The 22,192-nt window shown below is 51.5% G+C and overlaps 1 protein-coding gene across 1 annotated transcript in view; it reads right to left on the reverse strand.

Annotated features, from left to right (window-relative positions):
- Positions 1–22,192, reverse strand: part of CMYA5 (cardiomyopathy associated 5) — a 386,731-nt gene that overhangs the window by 32,830 nt on the left and 331,709 nt on the right. The gene's annotated exons all lie outside the window — the stretch shown is intronic.

Consider the following 22,192-nt stretch of genomic DNA (forward strand, 5'->3'; position numbering starts at 1 on the left):
CATGATTTGACTATGAGACCTACTTGGAAGCATCGGATTTACTTTTGGAAAATGAAACATTGATCCTGTACAGCCAGTCTCTAACGTAATGGACCAGTCGCTCATTTCTCGAATACCAACAGCATACATGCCTATGCATGATCACTCTTCACCCGCTCAAATGACTGAACCAGTAGGATCTTTAAAAAAAATGATCTACACAATTCTTGAAGACTGACCACAGCAATTCAGCCCTTTCCCTTTGCAACAACTGAAAGATACAGGTCTTGACAGTAGTGGCATACTAGTGGAGAACACTTTAGTGCCCTGCATGACTGTGAAAACGGTAGCATCCTTCATGTTTAAAATGTCCTAGTTCCCTCCTACACTGGCCTGCACTTTTTATTGCTTGCCATTTTAAAGAACTTAACTGTAGGTATGTGGGTGCAGCCAGGCTCCCCTTGGCAGCTGGTTCCGTTTTTTGCCCTGCTCTGTAAACAGTATGGAAGAAAACAGATTTACTTTTAAAGAAAACTTTGAATATGGCACTTGGCCTCACCAATGTCCCAGAGCAGGATAACTACTTGCTCCATCCTGCCAGGGCAAAGAACAAATGCATCCAAGCCAACGTGATACCATGTCTTACACTTCTGCAAATAAACCTTTGAAGTCACATAGACTGCAGAGGACACCTAAGCCTCGATTACACGTTTAGTGGTAAAAATCACCAAACTTGCACGGTTGTTAAATACCAAATTTGTTGGGTTCAGTAAATAACACATGTTAAATAACACTGATCAGAAGTTTTGACTGCGTACTACAGAATATGTATTTATTGCACATGTTACATGCAGAATGTTTGCTATTTGCCGGGTGAGGTGAATACTGCCCTGATAAATAGCACAAGCACAAATCATCAGGACGTGCCCATTTTAAAACACTGGAAGTTCCTGGAGTAAACAAGCATTTACAATGCAACGGTTTCGCCTTTGCAAAAGTTAGAGCTATTGGCATTGGAAATGACAAAATTGTCATTTATGTGTTGGTTTTGAAAACAGATAAATAAATGGCATTGTCATTTACAATGCCAATAGCTTAATCTCTCGCAAATGCCACACACAAACACACAGACCCACACCTACAAACACATAGAGCGCCCCCACACACAGAGCCCCCCCCACACACAGAGCCCCCCACACACAGAGCCCCCACACACAGAGCCACACACACACACACACACACACACATTCAGGGGAAGGACAAACACAGAAGAAGGCAAGCCCAGACAAGCTAACGAATAAGAAGCAAGCAAATGGGTGACAATAAACCCATCTAGTGGTAACTGATGGGCAGGTTATAAGCCCACTATAAGCACACACTGTGCCTCGCAGCTGTTAATAGTCGGTCCTTAGTAGCTTGGTCTGTCTTGTAGGCTAGACCTAAAAATAGGCGGGGATCTCCTTGGGAAGCAGCGTGAGTGTGAGCAGAACTCGCTTACGACTAGTTACCATTCGTCAGCGTTTATATTTGACTATTTATAGGTATCTTGCAGGACAAATACGACAGAGCCACCATGGTTCTCCTTTCACTGCAGGTTACCCATTTCTACAGAAAGGAAGTATTTCCTTTATTCGCACGAGTGGATTTGGGGGCAGCAACCCCCCCCCACCCCCCAGCAAGTATTACAGCGTTTGGCAATCGGCAAAGCTTTACGTCTTCTGGAACACTGATTTCATACAGAGGTCTCCTCCTGGGGAATTTGTGTTTACCTGTATCAGAAAATCGACACTTCATAGGCTGGGTTAAGAGAGATCCTTTAGAGCTTGGTGCTGGTTCTCTGGTTTCCTTGCCCCCTTCCCCCCCTCCTCCCTGTTTGACAATCAGACTTTTTTACCGAAGCTACAGAAATAAAGTACACACTGTACTGTAGCAGCAGCAGTTAGGTAAACATGCCATTAGAACAGGATACAGAATTGACTACGAAGCTGGCACACTTTTGTAGAAGGGAGGTATGCCTACTTCCAGATTAAATGTACAAATTGATTTCAAGTCGCGATAAGTACAGTGAAAATGAATTCGCCCGTCTTTAATTTTCACGAGGCCAGGCAAGTGGTGCCTGGTGACCGTCCGCACTAGACTTCACGCTTACGCACAAAATAAAGCAGCAAACGGGACAGGCGAAGAACCCTTCCCTTCCCTTCCCCAACCACCTCCCAGGGACGCTGACATGCCGGGACGAATGATAGCACGAAGTAGTTCGACCTACTTCAAAGCAGGCACCCTGGTGAGCCGCCGCCGGAAGGCCCCGTATTGTAATGAGCCTAAGACAAAACGCCATCTCACCAGCTTATCTACGCCTGAGCGGGCACACACTCTGAAAGCCTCGTAGTAGTGAATTTGGCAAGGCACGACCGACAGACAGTCCCGTCACACTTTACAATAAAGACTTGCGACTCGCAGTTTATTTATTTGTTATCCATTATGCACAGCAATTAATTATTTATAATCCAAACCCCCCTCCCCACACACACGCGCCCCCAAGGAACCGTCCTTCGAACTCACGCCATCTCACCAGCTTATCTACGCCCGAGCGGGCACACGCTCTGAAAGCCTCGTAGTAGTGAATTTGGCAAAGCACGACCTACAGACAGTCCCGTCACACTTTACAATAAAGACTCTGCAGCACCCAGGCGTCGCTCTCGGCCGAGCTCTGCTTGCCGGACAGCGAGCAGCACTCCTTGGAGACACGGTGGAAATGACCAAAACATGCCGGAGAAAGAAAAAAAAAACAACCGACCACCTCGGCATGACGTTCTAAAAGGGGCGGAATGAGAAAAAATCTACGGAACGCCCACGAATCTGCTCTGAAAATAACGGACAGATCTCTCTTCCAATGGCTAGCCTCCATTTATGGAGCTAGCCATTGAAAGAGACAGGCGGGACAAAGCCCCGTACTGCTATACAAAAGATTTCGCCTGCGCGAACACTGCTGCGCAGTGGACGACAGGCGAAACCTAAAAACATTAGGAATAGTGAGCAGAAATTTCCACAGCAACGCACAGAGGACTTCAGGGCCCACCAAAACACAACAGCTTCTTTCTGTGTGAGCTAGCACTCAATCATCATCAGCTGAGATCTGGCAAACTCTTCCATATTGAACTCCAGCTGGGTAAAGAAGAACAATTGTACAGATCTTTGAAAGGAAATAGTACTGCCGGCTGAGTCCAGTTCAGGTTTAAGTCCGAGCTCCGTGAGGCGCAGAGCAGAGGCAGCAGCAGGCGGGAGCTGGGAGCTAATCCGAAAGACAAGAGGCGAGAGACCAGAGCCCAGAATTGCCCCGAATCGCCCGCGACCTGTAGGGGCTGCTCAGAGCTGCCCAGAGCTGCGGAAGTCTGCGATGGTCGCTCAGAGCTGCCCAGAGCAGCGGAGGTCTGCCTGCGACCCGCAGGAGCTGCTCGGGCTACTCAGAACTGCCTAGAGCTGCGGAGGTTCGCGGAGGTCTCAACTCCGCAGCCATAGCACCTTCAGCACTTTAGGATTACCGGGAGCCAGAGAGGGGCTGTGGGAAACGAACGGCACGCCAGAAGAGTGGCGAGCGCCCCCCCCGGGTCTGCCCTCGGGCTCGTGAGCTCCTGAGCTCGTGAGCCCAGGTGCAGAGCTCACAAGCAGAGCTCAGGAGAAGGTGCAGAGGCAAAGGAGGACTGGAGGATCGGAGATTGGAGAGCAGGAGAGCGAGAGCACCGGAAGAACAAAGAGAACATCGAGGTGAGGAGGTGTACCACGGTCTGAGAGTGATTACTTGATTGCCTGCCAACTCGCGCATACTTGCGCACACGCCCGCGCCCTACCACGCCCAGAGCACTGTGGCGGTAGAGAGAAGGCTCTGAGGAGGCCGTCGTTGAGGAGAGGCAGAGAATTTTATCGCTAGCAGCCCTGCATGAGAAAGCTAGCAATTGTGGCGGCTCAGAGGTGGTACAAAGAAGGTGTAGAGGAGGACGAGGCTGAGCCGGAACTGCGAGGCTTTTTCTCAGTTTTGTCAGTGCACACAAAAAGGAGAACTCTAACTAATCCTAATTAACCCAGACCAATTCAGGTCAGATCAATTCAGTACTGGAAAAGGGGGAAATATAGTGAGTAGTAACACCAACTTAAGAAACTTACCAAGGAAATGAGATTGGGGAAAGTCCGTCATGTGGCAACAGGCAAAAAATCAAATAAAACAAAAACCAAACTCAAAAAATCCACTGAGGAGGGCACACTCTTTAATCAAACAGGAAAGGCAACAGGCCCGAGAGAGGTTGGTCTCAGCACCGACTCCGACAACAACACCGAGCCCGCGAACGAAACAAAACAGGGATCCTCAAATTCTTCTTTTTAAATGACCCAATGGCGGCAATCTACGCTCCAACAGCTGAGGCCTCCCAGTTGCCAAGCCCAATTCTTCCTGATAAACTAAGTGTCCCCCCCCCGCCCCACAGGCATTAGTAAACTCTAACAACACACCACAAGGGGAATTACCCCTACAAACAAATATGGCAAATTTAGCTGTAGGTAAGCTGGTAACCACAACAGCACAAGTGCACCAGTCAAAGCCCACAACAACTGCCACAACATACACAATAAAATCTACTGTGAATGCAATAATTTTCAAAACAAATGCAACTGAAACAATCAAAAGCGTAGTTTTGGAGGGTGGCACTGAGAAACCCTGTGAGGAAAAGAGAGAGCTAAAAAAGTTAAACAGTAGCGTTGCGGCAAATGTAGCCCTGGAGGGACACGTAACCGCGAAGGGCCTGAAAGATGAAAAAGCAAAGTTAAACAAACCTGTAGCACGGGCAGACCCCACGGAAGAAGTACGTTCAAATATAAAGGGCCCCAAGGACGAAAAATTAAAATAAAAAAAATCTGCAGTACGGGCAGGCCTTACGGAAGAAGCCCGTGCCAAATCATTTTCCCTGCTAAATGACTCCAACTTAGTAGAAATCCGGGAAATATTGGAAACTAATGCTCAGGAAAAAGAATCCCAAGAGAACACCACAGAGTAGATCCAGAATGGCAGCATCCACCCCTCTAAGCCCACCACTCAAGTACGATCTTCAGCATCCTGTATCAGTGGAGGACAGCCATAATCCCACAAGAGTTAAGCAAATAAACCTTTTACCCCCAATAACCATTTCATCCATTAACAGGATAGATCTCGGTCAGGGGAATCTGTGAAGTATCATGAAGATTACTCAAACACACAATGGACTCAAACCCTGATACATACTCTGGATCGAGCAATAAGGGTTTTGAACTACCAGTCAGATAAAATGGAAGTTCAAATAGATCTCGTAAATCTAATTGCTGGCCACATCTCGGGCATAAATACCAAAAAGGATTTAATAACATCCCTATTAACAGGCAAGGGAAATATGGATCAGCAAATAGATAACAAAAAACAATCGCCCAATTTTGGCTGTGGCTCAATTATTGAGAAATTAATAATCCTCCCAGAAATCCTAAAGGACATCTTAAGGGTAGTAAAACAATCTTGTAACAACAAGCAGAATAAAGAAACCCCAAAAAATTTTGAACTAGAGGAAAAAACAAAAGGCATCAATTTAATAAAAGAGGCAAGCAGAAATGCCAAGGGCGAATCAGAGCAAGTGGAGTTTTTGGATTTACCGATACAACAGACCCCCAAACAGACGCCTTACAGAGCTCCCTTAAGTACCCGGCGGTTGCCAAACCAACAAAACGGCAAAGAAAGCATGCAAGGAAGGCCCGGCTCAAATATAACAAACAGCCAAGCCCAGCTTTGGAGAAAATCTTTCCGATATTTACAATTAAAACACCACAAGGGGAAAAGAATAATCCATCGAATGTGCCCTCGCGTGGGGCTGCACAAATTGCTGTAGACCAAACCAAAGTCACTGCGAACTCCAAGACAACAAAGTATGATCTCTATTTCCCCGCCCACACATCAAAAGACGGTCCTCCACATGGGCATAGGATCTCCACCAGAGAAAAAAGTAGGCCAGATACACAAACAGGACGTGCAACAATCAGAAAGAAACGAAGTAACTGACAAAGGAGAAGATCAAGAAAAAACACCTCAAAGGTTAGATAAAAGTGAATTTCGGAGGGGCGTGGCCAAGATGGCGGTAGAGTAAGACGTGACTCCCAGTCCCTCCTGCGCCGCCTAGAACAAAGCTTTGTAAATCACCCTTACCTGTGCCCATCCACGCGGTTTGCGGTGTCCGCTGGGGTCCCCGTGTACTCCTGCTCCCGGCGGAACCTTCATTTCGGAGGTTCGAGACGGCAGCCGCCACCGCCACCGCCAGCAGCGAGGCCTGAAGTCGGGCCGGCCGCGTCAGCGGCGACACTGAAGCCGCGGGTGTCGCGTGGCCTGGAGCTGCGGAGCTGTACCAGAGCTGCCGGGGGAGAACCGAGCGCCCACTCCAGACCGCGACCTCCCACCGGGGGCCTGCAGCTGCCGGGGTGCTCCCGCTTCCGAAATACGATAGAGCGGCCCGGGCGAAGATGGCGGAGACCGGAGGTGAGGAGGTGTGGAGCGCTCGCCTGACGGCTGGGGATCGGCCCGCGGTTCGGTGGACGGGGAATCGCCCGCGCCCCCTGCGTCGCTGACTGCTGACACACATGTCCCCCCTAGCAACCGCATTTGCGGTGCCTGGACTGCCTACAGACCACGTTTTCCTAAGCTGGCCTAGCGTAGAGGCTCCTGAGACAGTGGGTGGGGAGAGAAGATTGCGAGACGGCCACGGTGACACCCCCTTCCTGGGGCCAGACGCTAGGTGCCAGCAACTGAGGCCCGGAGCAAAGAGTTGCCCACGTCAGACCCGAGAATCCCCATGGCCTGAGGGGGACCCACAAATAGCAGTGCGGGCGCCCTACAGCGGACTCCTGCGGGTGGGGAGTCGGACCTAGGGGCCCTCGGGCTACGTGCGGACCCAGCGGAGAGGAGGCCGTTCTAGCGACCTGGGAGGCGGCTGTAGCTGAGGGGGGTGAAACGTGGAGAAGCGGCCCACTAGCGAGACCGGGCCGGCTCCTCCCTCCGGTAGCGGCGAGAGATCAAGAACAGGCCCGGGGGCTGCGGTGACTCGGGGGCCCCGGCGGACGTCGCCTGGAGGGGGCCTTGCCTCGGACAGCGACTGGGGCAACCCCCCCACGGGAGGTGTGAGCATCGAGTGTGGAGCACTCCATATCGGCCCGGGGGTTGGCTGGCAAACCAAGAGGAAGACCGCAAGAGTGCTGCTAGGGCCTAGCTGCCCCCCCCCCCTCCTCAGAGGGCTCGCCTGTGGCCTGGTGGGCAGTGCCTAATGCCTTGGCTGCGAGATTTTTGTGGACTACCTCGTGGCTGATGGTGAAGCAGTGAGGAGTGTGCCTCTCAGCGGTGTGGCAGGGGCCTAGATGTGAGGCCCGTAGGGCGGCCAGGAGTGAGTAGGGAGAGCAGAAGCAAAGAGAGAGATTTCTGGACAACTGCCTGTCGACAGAGATCCCTCCCTGGGACGGCCAGTGGTGGGACTGAAGGCCTGGGGTGCCCCCACAATGGCCTCCAATAGGGGCAAGAAAGACAAGGTCCCCAAAGACACGCTGCCAAAACCGGGGAATGGGAGCCAGCGCCCGGCGACGGCACAGGCAATGCAGCCGGATGATGTGGATGCACAGGCCACAAAGGACTTCATGCTGGAGCTCTTTGTTGCCTTCAAAGCAGACATCCTGGAGGTACTCTCTCAGCCCTCCTCGGACATGTGCAAAATGAGGCTAGATGTCGACTCCATTGGTGAACGAGTGGTGACCCTAGAGGAACACGATGTGTGCACTGCCGGCGAGCTGCATCATCTCCAGCAGGATGTTATCCGCCTGACGGAGCGGAATCTGGACCTACAGGCGCATACAGAGGGCTAGAAAACCGCTCAAGGAGGAACAACATCCAAATCCGGGAAGAGTCTTGGAAAGGTGAGGGTGAGAGTCTCCGAGAATACGTGACGGTGCAGTTCAGACAGATTCTAAGTGAAGGGGACGACTTCGATCTCCAACTGCACAGGGTTCATAGAGTTGGTCTGCCGAGAGGGGCACAGGCTCCACCGCCGGACATCCTGCTCTGTGTCCATAAATTCCAGATAAAAGAACAGATCATGCGCAAAGCATGAGGCCTCGCCACCATCTAATTTCGTGGGCACCAACCCGCCCTCTTCCAAGATCTAGCGGCCTCCACTCTCGTCAAGCGCCGCTGCTTCAAGCCAATCACCTCATATTTGAAGGAGCAGGGCATTCTTTACTCTTGGAGTCATCCATTCCGCATCATTTTCAAGCTCACGGGGAAGATCCTGCAGCTACGCTCATTATATGCGGCTTTCGAGGCGTTGGGTCTGGAAAAATCGGAACCTACAACAAGTGAGGCCGGTTCCCCCCACCGGTGGTGCAGGCGCTCTAGCGAATGGCAGACGGTGGGAAGATCGCCACCGATGGGAAAGCCGAGCCCCTCTGCCAGCCTAATAGAAAGAGAAGCGGCTGTCTCCTTCGTGGCGCTGGTGACTGACAGCGAACCAGTGACATAATATACATATGAGTGTCCAGGTTAAAACTGCTGGGTGGTGCCGGGAGGGGCTGGTGGGAAGTGGGTCTGTGGTATTCATCCTCCTTGCTCCCAAGGATGGACGGTGCCGTGCATCAGGGATGGGCACGGAACTGTAGGTTCTGTTACATGCTAACTTTCCTGCTATTGGTTTGTTGGGGGGGGTTGAGGGGGAAGTCTTGGGGGAATTGTTATGCGGGTTGTTTGGAGCTTTTGGGAAGTCATGGTGGCAGCTTTTCTTTTTGGGGATTTTTATTTCTTTATGCACTGAAGATGGTTTCTTGAACCGATGTTCGCTTAAGGATTCTGACCGGGCTCTGGTTCGTTGGGCCTCCTCCAGCCTTGATAAATCTGACACTTCTCTATTAAGGGTATGGCACCTATTTCAATAACCACCTGGAGCGTCAAGGGCCTCAATTCACCGCAGTAGCGAATCAAAGTATGGAAGTACATTGTAGACCATCACCTAGATGTAATCGCCCTACAGGAAACCCACTTAGCCAGGGCAGACGAATCGCGCCTTACGCACAAATTATTCCGCTTTATTTATAGATCCTCAGCTACCACAAAACACCGAGGGGTGGCCTTGCTCTTCCGCGCTACGCTTCAGTTTCAACCGCTTGGGGTCCAGGGAGATAAAGAAGGCCGATGGATTATGGTAAAAGGTGTTCTGAGGGAAAGGGTGTAGCGCTTTATGCTCCCAACACTGGCCAAACTCCCTTCCTTTCCAGCTTATTAAGGAAAATAACAGACTTTGTAGAAGGCCCCCTCCTTCTCCTGGGCGACTTCAATCTTATATGGCAAAAATAACTTGACAGCACACACACACACACACAGAGTGTGGGGACCTTCACAGGGGAGACAACAACACATTCAGGAAATGGGACTCCTGGACACTTGGTGGGCACTTTACCCACAAACACCAGACTTTACATTCTTTTCTCACGTCCACAGAACATACTCCCGCCTGGATTACATCTTTATCAGCCAATCTCTGCGGGGCACCCTCCAGGAAGCAAAAATGTTCCCCCTCTCGGTTTCGGACCACAGCCTGTACTCGATTTGCCTGCAATGGCAAGGACCGGTACCGACCACCCCTAAATGGTATTTCGCGCCTTCCCTGGTACGTGATAAGGTGTCATGTCTTAAGCTTCGCACGGCCATATCCAGTTTCTTTTAAACTAACCCCCCGGAGGACACATCTGAATTTACTAATTGGGATGCCCTGAAAGTGGTGCTTCGGGGCAAATGCATCGCCCTCAATTCCGCCCTAAATAAACAACGCACTCGGGAGCGCGAAACACTTGAGGCTGAACTTACAGCTGTAGAGCTCTCCCACAAGACAGATCCCACACGACAAAAGCAACAACAACTTACTGCCCTCAGAGGCAAACTCCGAGCTATCTACTCCAATAGGACGGAACTCACCCTCCTTAAGCTTCGGCAGCTGTTGTACACGCAGGGCAATAAAATAGGCAAACACTTAGCGCGCCAACTCAGGGATAAAAGGGGAAAAGAATACATTGGAGGGATCCTTGACCCGTCTGGCCAGATCGCCCACAGGGATGAAGAGAAGGCTGCTGCATTCGGCTCCTTCTATGAGGGCCTCTATACAGGGGAATCCCTGAATGGCGACGCCCAACAGGCGTTCCTGGACTCCTTAGCGTTTCCGCAGGTCTCCGAAGAATGGAATGCTCGACTTACAGTTCCCATTACAATTGCTGATGTCACTTCGGCGATCTCCTTACTGAAAACTATTAAAGCCCCGGGTCCCGACGGCTATACGGCACTCTTTTATAAAACATTTGCCCCTGAGCTTTCTCCGCACCTGGTCTCTCTTTTCAATGCAATGGCCGACGAAAGTAGGATGACAAGCACCATGGCAGAGGCTATGATCTCAGTCATACCTAAGCCAGGAAAGGACCCACAGTGCTGCGCCTCCTATAGACCGATCGCACTGCTCAACTTAGATGTCAAACTTACCTCTTCAATCATCGCCAAAAGACTGAACGACCTCATGCCACTTCTCATCCACCCAGATCAGTCAGGTTTTATTAAAGGGAGACAGACGCACGACAACACCCGCCGAATTATTCACCTCATAGAAAAAGCCAACAAACTCCACATCCCACCAATCCTGGTGGGCCTCGATGCAGAGAAGGCATTTGACCGGGTCAATTGGTCTTTCCTGTTCAGGGCGCTGACCGTCTTTGGATTTTCGCCCAATTTTATTGCCATGGTGCAGGGGAACTATCGTGCCCCCGTCTCGAGAGTGGTGATCAATGGGGCCCGCTCGGACTCCTTCAAGCATTCCCGGGGGACCCGACAGAGTTGCCCCCTCTCTCCACTCCTCTTCGCCCTTAGCATTGAACCCTTGACGATTGCGGTTCGGCAGAACCCAGACATCAAAGGCATTCCGTTTGCTGGAGAATCTCATAAAATCTCTCTGTTTGCCGACGACATACTCTTGTCCCTTACAGAACCAGAGAGCTCCCTACCGGACCTTCATATGGAGCTAACTCGCTTTGAGGCACTGGCGGGCTTCAAGGTCAACTCTGGGAAATCCTTCATTCTCAACCTCTCCCTTCCCACGGAACTAGCGGCTCAAGTTCGCTCATCGTTTCCGCTCACTTGGGCCGCTAGGTCGCTCCAGTACCTAGGGGTGTCTCTGACCCCGACGCTCCAGGGGCTCTTTAGAACCAACTTTCCCCCCCTCCTCGCCAACATTCAGGCAGATCTGGCAAAGTGGAAACCACTCTTACTTTCCTGGCTGGGCCGTATCCACGCAATCAAGATGACACTCTTGCCCAAACTACTCTACCTTTACAAGCTCTTCCCATTGGCTTGGACTCTGACTTCTTTCAGAGACTCAAAACCATGATTTCCCGCTTTATGTGGCTAGTCGCCCCCGCACTTTTCCTTTTCCCATCTTCGTCGCCCCCGCACGGAGGGTGGGGTAGGTTTACCGGACATCCAGATGTATTATAAAGCTGCCCAATTACGAGTACTGGTCGAGTGGACCCAGAAGGATTCTGAAAAACATTGGTTCCACATGGACCGAAGCGTCACGGGCAGGACTATATGGGACCTGGCCTGGCGTCCTCGCAGAGATAGGCCTCCGAACACATACCTGAGCACACCTACACACACCACGCTAAAGGTCTGGGACACCGTCTCCGGCGATGATAGGTGGACAACCTTCCCCTCCCCTTACACCCCGATTCACCACAGGTCCTCCTTCCCTCCAGCTCTACATGAGGGGCCCTTCGACGCCTGAAAACAGGGCGGCTGTCTAGCGCTAATCCACCTGTTCCGGGACCTCTCACTTTCAAAGACTGCCAGGCCGAATTTCACTTACCAGATACGGATCTTACCATTATACTCAGCTCATGCACTGGGCACTACACCCCCACGTCAGGGAAGCGGCTACACGTCCTCCGACCAAATTTGAAACGTTTCTCGCCAAATCTTCTTCAATGAAGGGAGTGATCTCCTATATATACGCATTGCTGCTCAAAACCACTACCTCGCCCAGGCCCAGATACATGGGAATGTGAGAAGACCTCCTGCAACACCCCATTTCCGAAGAAGAGTGGTCTCACCTGTGGGTGGATACCAACCGCTTCAATCACTCTGTTGCACTTAGAGAGGCTCATCTTAAAACTATGATGGACTGGTATCTCCACCCATCCAAACTCCGGCGAATCTTCCCTAACACCTCGGATAGATGCTGGAGGGGGTGTGGCCAACTCGGTGATTTTCGACATATATGGTGGGACTGCCCCTCTATTAGACCTTATTGGGAGGAAATCCTGGCGCACATAAAAGAGATACTAGGATACCCTGTTCCTACTGACATGGCGGGGATTTTGCTGGGGCTGCGAGATCCGTCTCTACTGCACGAGACCCGGGCGGACAAAATGATTATGTAGCTTTGCATCGGAGCTGCCAAGGTCACCCCGGCAGCGGCTTGGAAGAGGAAAGAGGCCCCAGCTATCTCCCTCTGGCATGCCCGCCTCTGGCAACTCCCGAGTCTGGAGCGGATGGCGGACATCTTCAGAGATGATTTTAAAAACGTTGAATTCCGATGGGGTCCGCTAGTAACTTTCCTCTCCTGGGGACTCCCGTCTGCGGTTTGTCCCCCCACCATTAGAGCTCTACATCTTTTCCAACTGTGAGTGATGCACAACGCCGCTACACTAATCCATCTTGGTTTTCGTTCTATTACCTCTTTGTCCTTATTTGCAGTCATTTATTTTAGCACTGCCACCACCATGAGGGGAGGGGGTACAGGGATGGGGATGTGTTTGCCTCTTAAAGTGCAAGGTTTGCCTCCTGTTGTGGCACCTCAGTCAACGCCAGTCTGCCAGGCATTGTATAGCGGCCAGGGAAGGCATGGCTTGGCAGTTCGGGCTGGACTGTTCCCATGAGGCACAGGGTCAGACTGATTTGCATATAGCCATGTCTGAACTGGGGTGGCAGAGTGGGCTAAAGAACGGTGATGGATTAAACCCAGATCTTTTGACTGGGTGTGAGTTTTTGATTGGTTCAGATGCTCCGTCCATTACCACCCCCTTTTGTACCGCTTTTGGCCGCCATAAGTGTGGCAGGGTATGCTCAGACTTGAGTCCCTTGCTCACTTTGCCACTGGATTCAAGCAACCCGGGCTGAAGGCGCCTGGAATGCCAGAAACCGGTCCTCGGAAGCATGTTTCTGGTCCAGGGGAGGCATGGCTTGGCAGTTCGGGCTGGACTGTTCCCATGAGGTACAGGGTCAGACTGATTTGCATATAGCCATGTCTGAACTGGGGTGGCAGAGTGGGCTAAAGAACGATGATGGATTAAACCCAGATCTTTTGACTGGGTGTGAGTTTTTGATTGGTTCAGATGCTCCGTCCATTACCACCCCCTTTTGTACCGCTTTTGGCCGCCATAAGTGTGGCAGGGTATGCTCAGACTTGAGTCCCTTGCTCACTTTGCCACTGGATTCAAGCAACCCGGGCTGAAGGCGCCTGGAATGCCAGAAACCGGTCCTCGGAAGCATGTTTCTGGTCCAGGGGAGGCATGGCTTGGCAGTTCGGGCTGGACTGTTCCCATGAGGTACAGGGTCAGACTGATTTGCATATAGCCATGTCTGAACTGGGGTGGCAGAGTGGGCTAAAGAACGATGATGGATTAAACCCAGATCTTTTGACTGGGTGTGAGTTTTTGATTGGTTCAGATGCTCCGTTCATTAGCTCCCCCTTTTGTACCACAGGCATTGTATAGCAGCCACTGGGGGGATTTGTTCCAACTACTGCTCGACCTAGGACGATGTTCCGCTAGTATCTGAAACTGTGCACCATGTGGTGGTGCTACCCCGCTGTTACAGCAGCCGAGATCCTTCAATGTCTGACGACCTGCAACGGGAAGCCCTCCCTTTTTGACATCTTGTGGTTGCTTTCTATAGGTGCCTTTCATAATTGTCCTGTCATTATGCATGCTCTTCCCCCCTCGAGAGACAGAGCGCCACACACACACACACACTTCCCCCCCCCGAGAGACAGAGCGCCACACACACACACACACACACACACAGAGCGCCACACACACACACACACACAGAGCGCCACACACACACACAGCGCCACACACACACACAGAGCACCACACACACCGAGCGCCACACACACACACAGAGCGCCACACACACAGAGCGCCACACACACACAGAGCGCCGCACACACACACACACACACACAGAGCGCCCCACACACACACGAAGAGTGCCACACATACACGCACACAGAGTGCCACACACACACACACACAGAGCGCCACACACACACAGCTGTTGCGTTTGAGCGTTACTAGCATGCAGACAGAGAGCGCCACACACGCACAGAGAGCGCCACACACACAGAGCACCACACACACAGAGAGCGCCACACACACAGAGCACCACACACACAGAGCGCCACACACACAGAGAGTGCCACACACACAGAGCGCTACACACACACAGCTGTTGCTTTTGAGCTTTACTAGAATGCACCGACCTGAAGCATGCTTGTCAACATTTGGGAACACCCAATGGCAAGAATTTTCTGCAGAAAAGGAGGGCGGCTGCCACCTGGCAATGAGTGACCCATGGTTAAGCAGGAAGTTTCTAAAAATACGTTTTCAAGCATTAACACGTTAGTTTAAAAAAAAAAAAGCTGTCAAAGTGGGGTTGGCACACAGACCACCAGTAGACACCTCAAGGTTTCTCCACACTAGAGGTGAGTCTCACACCGCGCGGCAAATGAACTCTTGGCATTTAATGTGAGTCCCACACCCTGGAGCAGTCGATGTGAGTCTCACACTTTGCAGCAGTCACTCTTTTGCACTCATGAGTCTCACACCTGGGCTTGGAGCAGCCAGTGTCTTAAGGGACCACTGACTTTAATGAATGTTTTTGGACAGCAACCACACATTTTCAGGTAAAACTAACTTCTGAGTTAATATTCAACAGCGCACCCCTTACCCCCGACTAAGAACTGATCGCTTGCAACATGCACAGTGTAGGGGAAATACCTACCGAACGCAAACAATACTTTCCAAGAACTGATCTCTTGCAACATGGACAGTGTAGGGGACATACCTGTGGAGAAGTGTGGCTCAATGGTTAGAGCGGCAGACCCTGATGCAGAGGTCTGGCCCGGGACCAGGGCTCAATACCCCGCCTCGGCGGGTCTTGGGCTCAATTTCCTCAGACCTGATAATTCTCGCCTCGGTGCCTATTCTAATCATTGGTCCCAATCTGCAACTCTGGGCAATAGCTTGCTTAATCTCCACAATGGCCTCAACAGCGCTGGAATGCCTGGCTTCACCTTGGGGGTGCCCAGGAGTGGACATTTCACAGGGAAAAACCAGGAAGGGTTACTAAGCGGTATACGGACAGCGCCGGGACACTTCCGTTGGAGGTAGCTGTGCGCTCTACAAATGCCGGCATTTCATTTCATTTACCTACCGAACGCGAAAAAATCTTTCCAATTGAATAAAGACACACAGTAATGTATAGGGCCAGTGGCCTGCAGCCTTACTTGGCGGCGGTGGTGCTAGGTGATGCTGGGGAGGGACTGCGGATGCTGCTGTTTATGGTGCTGATGAAGCAGGTGTTGCTGTAGTTGGTCCTGGTGGTGGTGCTGGTAGTGGCGAGGGCTGTCTGCCCCCTCTAGGCTTGACCCCAGCTGGTAGTGGGCACCCCCAGGGTGCTGCTGGACACCTGGCTACAGAATAAGCAGGAAACCGGAGCGGGTCCTGTGGGGGCTCCAGGAGGGGGAAGAGGAAGGGCGGCAAGGACCCCGGCGAGAAGGAGTGGAAATAGGACCCCGAGGGGGGCGAGAAAGAGGCGCCGTTCTGCTGCGGGGGGAACGGGGACTCAGGCTCCGTGCTCGCGGCCTGCCCGTGCTATGGCCGGGGCGGCGGGGTGTGCTCCAGGCCACCGGCCCCAGGGGATCCCTACTTGAGGGACTCCCGGCGGCGCGGCTTGGGAGGAGCACAGGGCGCAGCCGGGGGGTAGAAGGCGTCGATAGGAGGGGAGCAGGAACGCAGCAGGGGAGTCTCACAAGCCCAAGTAGGGGAAACGGAGGCAAGAAAACAGAGGCAAGATGGCGGTATATCAAAAGAGGATGCGCATCAGCAGGAGGCTGAGATTCCGAAAAGAGCTGCGGTAAACATATGAAATGAGGCAGTGGCAGTCGCCATTTTCTTACGTGTGTTTAAGCTTGCTCGGTCCAGAGGTAGCGGCTAAGGATCTCACCTGATGGTAGTTAGTGCAGTGCAGTCTGAGCTGGTGCTGAGTCGCCGGATCTCAGATCTCTATCAGGCATGGTCTGAGAGGGTACCAACCTGTCGGACTGGGCACCACGGAAGCGGCCATGGGTCTCACCTGGTGGCGGAAAATCAAGAGAGGGAGTGCATCAGCGGGAGGCTGAGTTTCCTGATGGCAATAAATCCAACGCGGCGGCGCATCCGCGGGAGACTGAGACCCTGTTCTGGGTCAGTGGGAATCACCATTTTCTATTTTTTGTGGATTGACACCAACTTGGTCCAAAGGGGTGCTCTTTCGTGTGTTTAACTCAAATCCGGGAGGCGGGTCTTCGGGTTCATCAGGCCCGTCCGGGAGTGGGGCGGGGGGAGACACGGAGGCCCAGATAGCTCACAGCCCCGTTAGGTAGGGCTATTGCCCAGCCCACCAGTCACGGCCGAGACCTTTTGAAGACGTTGAAATAGAAAATGGACTATTGAAAATCGAGGGGTAAAGTCACAGAAAAAATAGCCAAGCGCGTCTCATGTCAAAAAACGGGTCATTAAAATATAAAATGGACAAAGGAAGAAAAGAAAGCATGTTACATCCGCGGTTCGCATATCATTCGCAATTGCTGAAGGACCGTGACAGCGCTTTTAGGACTCCACAGACACATTTTAAATCATCAGCAGACCGAGCGCCCTTAAGATGGATGACCACGTTTCTACACAGGAGCCAGCAGTCGCTGCACTGCCCTCTACGCTCGCAGGCCAGAAATGGGTCTCCAAAACGCCTCGTCATTTTCCGACTGGGGGGCGTGTTTTTCTTTCACTCCTCTTCCCATTGGCTGGAATGTAAAATTAAAGCCGACGGGAAGAGGAGAGAAAGAACCTAAAAAACACACCCCTCAATCTGAAAAAGACAGGGCTTGAATGGAAAGAGGCCCCTCTTCTCTAATGGCTGGCCTCCGTTTAGGAAGCCTGCCAATGGAGAAGAGGGGCGGGTTTAAGCCCCACTCTGGAAAACATTAAATCTCGCCAGCGAGACTGCGCAAGCGGAGCCTACGCAGGCCGAGACCTAAAAAGGGAAATCACATCAAGCCGGGAAACTACAGACTGATCTCCCTGATAGATGTAGAGGCCAAGCTTTATGCTTCTTGTCTGTTAGTCCAGCTCCAAGATTGGATGGATGAGAAGAGTATAATTCCCAAGTTCCAGCCGGGCTTTAGGCAAGGCATGGGCACCATAACCAACTTGGCCATTCTAGCACACTTAACTGAAAAAGCGCTAAAAAAGAAAACCCGGCTATTCAAATGTATTGTGGATATAAAATCCGCCTTCGACCGAGTAAGTAGGAGGCGTCTTTGGCAGAAACTCAACGCATGGGGATTGCCTAGTACAATGCTCAATGCTATAATCGCCTTATACACTGATACTTGGGCAAGAGTGAAGCTGGGCGACGGGTGCAGTACAACCTCAAGCATCCATACGCAGCAAGGCTTGAAACAAGGCTGAGTTTTAGCACCTAGCCTATTTAATTTGTTCCTTTCAGACATTACATCACATACGGTAAAAAAGTCAATTGCCACCCGCCAACGAGTCAGTTTCCGTTTTACAGTATGCGGATGACATTGTGTTTTGTTGAGCCAAACTCCTATTGGATTACAAAGATCAATAAACAACCTAGTAAAAACCTTTGAATTCCAACAGAACCATTGTTTGCTTGAAGAGTAGTAGCCTACCTGGATCACGAAAAATTGGAACTAAACAAAGAAAAAACTAAAATTGTTCGTTTAGTGGATTCCAAAACCACCAAGTTTAAAAGGTCAGTGAAAGGGGCAATCGTGAAAGAACAAGGCTCCTACAAAAATCTCGGCGTAACAATAGGGCAGGGGACAACACAACACATAAGGAACATAAACTGGCCATAAAAGCTAAAGCTCAATCGTTAATTTATGCATATAGACTACTACGCAAAAAACTGGACTGTCCGAACTATACTCGTCTGTTAAAAGTTATGGCCGTATAAATTCAGCCCTGCCTGTCATATGGTTTAGTTTCCTGGTGCAGCAAGGAAGCTAATTTATTAAATGAACTTCAGACAAGGATTTACAAGGCTGTCTTTGACCTGCCAAAGTCTGCCTCCCCAGCTCCGGTCCAACTGGAATTCGGCCTCCAGAATCAGAATTTTCGGGGCATGAGTGGCTTTGTATAAACTTTGCCACAAATTCCGCTTTTCTAATCCAGATACCATGAACAGATTATGCTGGGATGAAATCAAGCACCAGATGAACCTCGAAATACCGAATTCATGGGGAAGTTACCTGAGAATCTCACTGGCAGAGCTGGAACTACAAACAGCATGGGAAAACGGGGTCGATAGAGCAAGCTTCAGTAAAGCTGCTAATGATGCAGCTAAAAAGAAATCTCTGCTGGTAGACAAAAAAGCAATTACCAAGCGCCGGCACGGGTGGACCGTCATCAACTCTTATAGATCCTTAAAGCCACAAGCATATCTATCCGCTCACTTCAGCTTGCAGTAAAAAAAGAGCTTCATACATTACCGAATGGGTTTGCATGATTCAAAAGACCTGCATCCATCGTGGACTAAATCCTTCCAAACCGCGAACTGTAGATTATGTGGTTTTCAAGCAGAATCTTTAACCCACTTATTATGTGTTTGCCCAGCAGTCACGGACCAGAGGAGACAGTACTTAAAACACAACTTTAGAAGGGAGGAGCTACGCGGGCATCCAAGATGGTCGCGTGAGCAGAGAGCTCCCGAGACCCGCGCCGCCCTTCTTTATCTATCCTTCACCTATCCTGGTCATTTTGATGGGCTTTTGCAGCGATATCTTCACTGATACTAACGATCCTTTTTTGGTCGAAAACGGACCCTGGGGACCATTTTTCTGACATCTGCAACTTTTTGGCCTGCCCACGGGCGCGACCGGGGACTCGGCTACCTACTGTGGCCGACCCGTAATTGAACAACAACGGCTGCCTGGCATCTGGCCCACCGGAGGTGTACTGCTTTCACTTTCGGTTTCCAGCCTCTTTGTTCTTGTCTCCTCCTACTCTGCCTTCGCCTGCTGCCCTCACAGCCCACACTTTCCTCCGTAGGACTGGCACGGAGGCCGCGATACTCTCACTTCACTGGCACATCGGAGTTTCGGGATTTTTCCTCCTTCTCGCCGTTTCTCCTGGCTACTTGGCCAACATTGACCGCGAGATGGCAACGAAAGCGGAGGCCGAAAAACGCCGGAAGGCTGCAACCCGGGGGGGATCGATCCAGTCTAATATGATCGAACGCTACACCCAGCCGAGAGGCTCCCCCGGGGTCACGAGTGTGGGTGCTGAAGGACTTCAAACGGACATGCCGTCCTCTTCGGAAGTATCGCTCCAAGATCTTTTGGCTGCCATCACTGGACTTAAGGCCGATATGAGTCAGCAATTCGAAGCCGTAGTGACCAAAATAGACACGGTGGCGGTGGATGTAACTCTTATTCGGGCCGACTTAGCCAAAACAAATGAGCGGGTGAAGGCTCTGGATCTTAAAACGTCGAGTCTGGTGACGGACATGGCTGAGGCGCAGTCTGTGATTGGTAATCTGCGTGCCTCGCACGATTTGCTGCTCAAGCGGATGGAGGACTATGACAACAGGGCCAGGCGGAACAACATACGCCTAGTCGGAGTGCCGGAATGTGATGGTGCTGTATCGACCGACCTGTTGGTCGAGGAACTTATTGTCGCTCAACTTGCTCCGGCAGGGCTCAGTAAGTTCTTTGCCGTAGAGCGCGCCTATCGTTTTCCAGGAGGACAAGTGAAGCCAGGAAACCCACCGAGGCCTATCATTGCGAGACTTTTTCACTACCAGGACAGAGACGCTATCCTCCAGGCCGCCCGTAAGCACGGCCCTTTGAAATACGACAATAACTCTGTCTCCATCTATCCTGATTTCACTCCCCAAGTGCAGCGACAAAGATCAGGTTTCCTTGGAGTGAAGCGTCGTTTGAGAGATCGGGGCTTGAAATACGCCATGCTGTTTCCGGCCCGACTACGGATCGAATTTCGAGAACGTGCCTACTTTTTTGATCAGCCTGAACGTGCTGCCGACTGGTTGGACTCGTTGCCGGCAGATGACTCTGGAAGTGGAGGCCCTGGTGGTGCTGAAGGTGGTGCAACGGCCCAGGAGTAATATGGGGCCCCAGAGGTTCTGATTGAGACTATGCATTGTACTGTGTAAATTAACTTCGTGCTTTATGGTACTGCCCGTGGCGGTGCGGGAACGGGTGATTTCTCCCTTCCTCCTCGGGGGGTTCTTTGTGTAGATAATATGGGGCGACAGGCACACTGCAGTTGGGGGTGGCTTTTTAGTCAGCAGGGGTGCAGGGAGGGGGGTGTTGTAACGGGTTTCGGTTTTGGGGTTGGTTTCTGGGGACTGGGTTGTGTTTCGTTTAGTTTGTTCTGTCTTGGTTTTCATGGTATTTCACATTTTGCAATGACTTTGATCCGTGGGTTCTGCTGGGGGGTGGGGGTGGAATGTCTTTGTCGCAATGGGGGGGGGTGAAATGCGGGTTCTTTCTTGGAACGTAAACGGACTGGGTGATAGGATCAAGCGGGGCATTGTACTGCAATTCTTGAGGCGCCACACCCCAGATGTTGTATTCCTTCAGGAGACCCACTTGATTGGAAATGCTTGCAAGGCTTTAGACCGCCGGGGTTATCGCCTGGTTGCACATGCTGGTTTCACTTCAGGTTCCCGGGGTGTGGGTATCATGATAAAGTCTTCCCTTGCTCTTGCTATTGACGAGGTTATCCTTGATGACCGTGGGCGGTATGCTGCTGTTTCTGGGAGGTGGGAGGGTAAACAGATCGTGTTTGTTGTTGTCTATATCCCCCCGGGACTGCAGGCTACCACTTATGCCGATCTTGGCAGGACTCTCCTTGGGCTTCCGGACGGATTGTTGATCCTGGGCGGAGACTTCAATTCTGTAATGTCCGGTGAATGTGACCGACTTCCCCCTAGGGTATTGTTGCAGTCCCAGATGTGGCTCAGTGAGATGGCTGATACTTTTGGCTTGGTAGATGTCTGGCGCTCACTACACCCCACACTCCAGCAATACACTTTTCACTCTGGTGCACATGGTAGTCTCTCCCGTATCGATTATTTTTTTATGTTGGCCTCCACACTGTCCACTGTTCGGGAGATGCGACATCTTCCCCGGGGTATCTCGGACCACTCCCCCTTGCTGATTACGATTTCTGTGGGCGGTCTACTTGGCAACAGGGTCCCCCCGATTCCTTCCTGGCATTTCCGAAACCCCCGGCTCCGCTCAGATTTGATAAAGGCAATAGATTGCTACTTCGCTGAGAATGTGGGCTCGGTCACTTCCCCCACTGTTCTTTGGGAGGCCTTCAAGACGGTTATTAGGGGTTCCGCCCTATCATTTATTGCCGCAGAGCGTAGGGTGAAGAGGGAGGCTGTTGTGGCTCTTGAAACCGAAATTACTGCGCTTGAAAGTGAGCTGGGTGGGAATGACACGCCTGCACTGCTGCACACTCTGGAATTGAAGCAAGCAGACTATAAAGCCTGTGTCACGGATGCTGCTAAACTGTTGCGAGCGAATCAACTAGGCCGACTGTATGATGTGGGTGACAAGGCTAGCAAGCTCCTTGCGTGGCTGGATAAGACTGAACGTGCGAGTCGAGTTGTACCGGCCATTGTTCGTGAATCTGGTGAGAGTGTCTCTGATCCGGGTGAAATTGTTGATTGCTTTGTGGACCACTTCCGGACGGTTTACACGCCTGTTAGTGATCGAGATGAGGCTGATTCCAGGCTACTGTTGCGTGACATTGCCCT

Source organism: Lissotriton vulgaris, chromosome 3_1, assembly GCF_964263255.1.
Source record: "Lissotriton vulgaris chromosome 3_1, aLisVul1.2, whole genome shotgun sequence".
NCBI classification, from domain to species: Eukaryota; Metazoa; Chordata; class Amphibia; order Caudata; family Salamandridae; genus Lissotriton; species Lissotriton vulgaris.